The sequence below is a fragment of the Acyrthosiphon pisum genome, chromosome A2, assembly GCF_005508785.2.
Source record: "Acyrthosiphon pisum isolate AL4f chromosome A2, pea_aphid_22Mar2018_4r6ur, whole genome shotgun sequence".
Classification (NCBI taxonomy): domain Eukaryota; kingdom Metazoa; phylum Arthropoda; class Insecta; order Hemiptera; family Aphididae; genus Acyrthosiphon; species Acyrthosiphon pisum.
Genome location: NC_042495.1, coordinates 26,486,600 through 26,489,640, shown reverse-complemented (window position 1 = coordinate 26,489,640; position 3,041 = coordinate 26,486,600). Strand labels below are relative to the sequence as shown.

At 36.3% G+C, this 3,041-nt stretch overlaps 1 protein-coding gene across 1 annotated transcript in view; it reads left to right on the top strand.

Moving 5' to 3' along the window:
• The first annotated feature begins 557 nt into the window (after positions 1–557).
• LOC100575684 (G-protein coupled receptor Mth2-like) overlaps positions 558–3,041 on the top strand; it is a 28,159-nt gene continuing 25,675 nt past the window's right edge. The window contains exon 1 of the mRNA XM_029490232.1: positions 558–812. The gene's annotated coding sequence lies outside the window, so the exon portion shown is untranslated. The remainder of the gene's footprint in view (positions 813–3,041) is intronic.

Genomic DNA, 3,041 nt, shown 5'->3' with positions numbered 1-3,041 from the left:
ATGATGCTCTTAAATTATAGTAGTAAAATCATTAGTTTTTGGGGGGTCTGTATAAATTCTAACTAATCCCCCCCCTATCTGCGCCTATGCGAGTATGCAAACATGTACGACTGCGTATTGAGCGGAGACAACAGGTCGTGTTATCCTCTACTGCTCCTCTTAAATAGCGATAAACGGATGATTTATCGAAGTAAATATTATTTCAACAATCAAATCGTCGATTTTCGAGTGAGTATAACTTGCAATATCAATTAATTGCAGCTGCGATCGATTTGTATACGATTAAAACGCAAACACTCGGTCACACGTGCACCCTGTATACACGAACGGTAGTAGGTACGCGGCTATTGTAGGTACCTATATATACAGGTTGCAGAGGATATAATACCATATGTATATAATAGGTACATGCATTATACCTACGCAATATTTATAATTATATTATGTCTACGAAAAATTATACGATATGAATAGTATAACGTACACACGGCGGGTGCCTGCTGCGGTTTCCATCGGCGTTTGTTATGCGTTTGCCGTCGTCGTCGTCGTCGTCGCAGTTCCTGTCCGCTCGCACACGCGGAAATAACGGACGCGAGTCGTCTTTTCGTTTTCGCGTCTCGACCGCGCGAAAAAAAAATTACACGGAGTGTGCAGACGGCCGGGTCACGTATAACACGGTTCAGGTATAAGTTTTGAGGTATACCGCGCCGCGTACAGTCGCGTCGTCGCCGCCGTCGCCGTTTGCGTATTGATGATCGCGGCCTGCACGTCGACGGATCGCCGCAAAGTTTAGAAGGAATCGAAAATAAAAGGTAAGTAATAATATAATTACAATACAGGGCGCATAGCGTAGACCTTACACAGCGCGATGATGGTAAATAATAATATATTATGTGGACGCAAATATATTATATAGGAAATGGGAATAAATCAGTTTATAGCGCGCCGACTGAATGTCAAACGAATCCGTTCGATTGGAGTATAAAATATACACGTGCCACGCGCGTAATATCGCATCGATTATAAATGTTGTATTACTAGTATTTAATATTGGCAGCTAATAACCGATGGTTTAAAACGTCAGAAACTCGGACGTCCTGTTGTAGTATATCGTACACACTGTACCTATTATGATAATTATTATGACTTTATATGTACCTACGCCAATAATGTCGAGGATTATATTATGATATTATAATAATATGGAAGAGTGCGCGCTGTGTGCGTCATAATAGTATTATACACGTAGACAAGTGTTTTAAGACTTTTAACCTGCGACAGGTTACATATTAGTTCACACGATAATAATACAATATTATACGTGATTGTACGGAACTAGCTGAACGTCGCAGGTTTATTTGAGGTTTTCACCATCAAATGGTTTTACGTAGTATATTTTTACCGGGAGTAAATTTAGCCTAGGATAATTTTACCCCCCACTTAAAATGTCTTAAATTTTTTTAAATTTCGGGTGTTTATTTTACCCCCCCCCCCCCCCGGTAAATATATCCTAGGTTTTTCAATCTATAATCATTAATCAACGGTGACACGACCTGTAGTACTTCGAGATTATAATAACGATGACTTTATATCGACGTCCTACTCCAATAATTTCGAGCATTATATAATAGGATATTGCGTGCTGTGAGTAGTGATGTGATAACGAGGATAATCTTTTACAAATCATAATATTATAATATTATTACCGGTAATTTTTTTTTTTTATTATTATTATATTTAATTTATAGTGTCATGGTGATGCGATTATGTGAAGGTTAGTGCTAATTGTACAGACGTACATTGGAATTACTGTACTAGATACTATTTACTATTTATAGTATTTTACTATTTTTACCACCGATCAATGAATTATTGAAGATAATTACCGTAATTTTACATCACCTTAGCTGTGAGTAATATATTATATACGTAGACAAGTGTTTTAAGAATTTTAATTTGCAATAAGTGCTACAATATACATAATATATTGGTATCGACGTATCTCCACAGTGTCACACGCGGAGATAATGACTTCCGTATACCTACGGATGGGCCAAACTTCAATTTCCACGAACACTCAGCATTCAATCTTATTCGAACTTTGTTGTACATTTAAACGGTACATACCGTGTTATTATGTATAAAATATATTAATACAATATAGCCATATACCTATGCGTATAACCAAAAGTATAGGAAATAGGAATAAACTAATTTATAGCACGCTGACTTAATGTCCAATACGAATGTGCTCGAGTAGAGTATCATTCAGACAAGTAGACAACCCCGCGCGCCTATTATAATTATTATATTATAGACGCGTAAATACATAATACCATTGATTATAAATACTATATGGTGTTAAATATTAATATCAATAATAATACGACGGACGTCGGACGTCCTGCGGTATATAACTACTTCGATATTTATTTAGTAATGAACACTGAACTTACGCCAATATTCTCTAGGAGTAGGTATAGGAGAGTGCGTGCTGTGAGTTACAATAGCATACACGTAGACAAGTGTTTTAATAGACTTTGAACCTGCGAAAGGTACTGTAATATTGAATATTCTTAAATCATAATATATTGGTATCGTCACACGCGGAGTTGATGACATCTGTCAATGGGTCAAACCTGTATAATTTTCACGCGAACTCAAACTTGAATCTTATTCGAACTTTCGAAATTTTTCGAAATTTTTCATACATTTAAACTGTATAATATGATGTAGTGTTATTATACAGGGTTTTTCAAAACGGAGTTTGTCGTTTGCGCATCATTAATCCTATACGCCACTGTTGTATTTTTGACATCCAGATTTCCTACTTTTCCGGTAGATTTTCCTAAAATTTTCTTTCATAAGAACCTTATGCCCTAACAATATTACGAACATGTCAAAAAAAGAATCAGCCGTGACCAACCCGTGCCAACCCGTGACACAAAATCTGGACTTGCTTTTATAGTATTGATAATGCAGGTTGTGTACTATGTATAGGTACGCATAGTGTAATTATTATTCAATGTTTGGATAGTTGG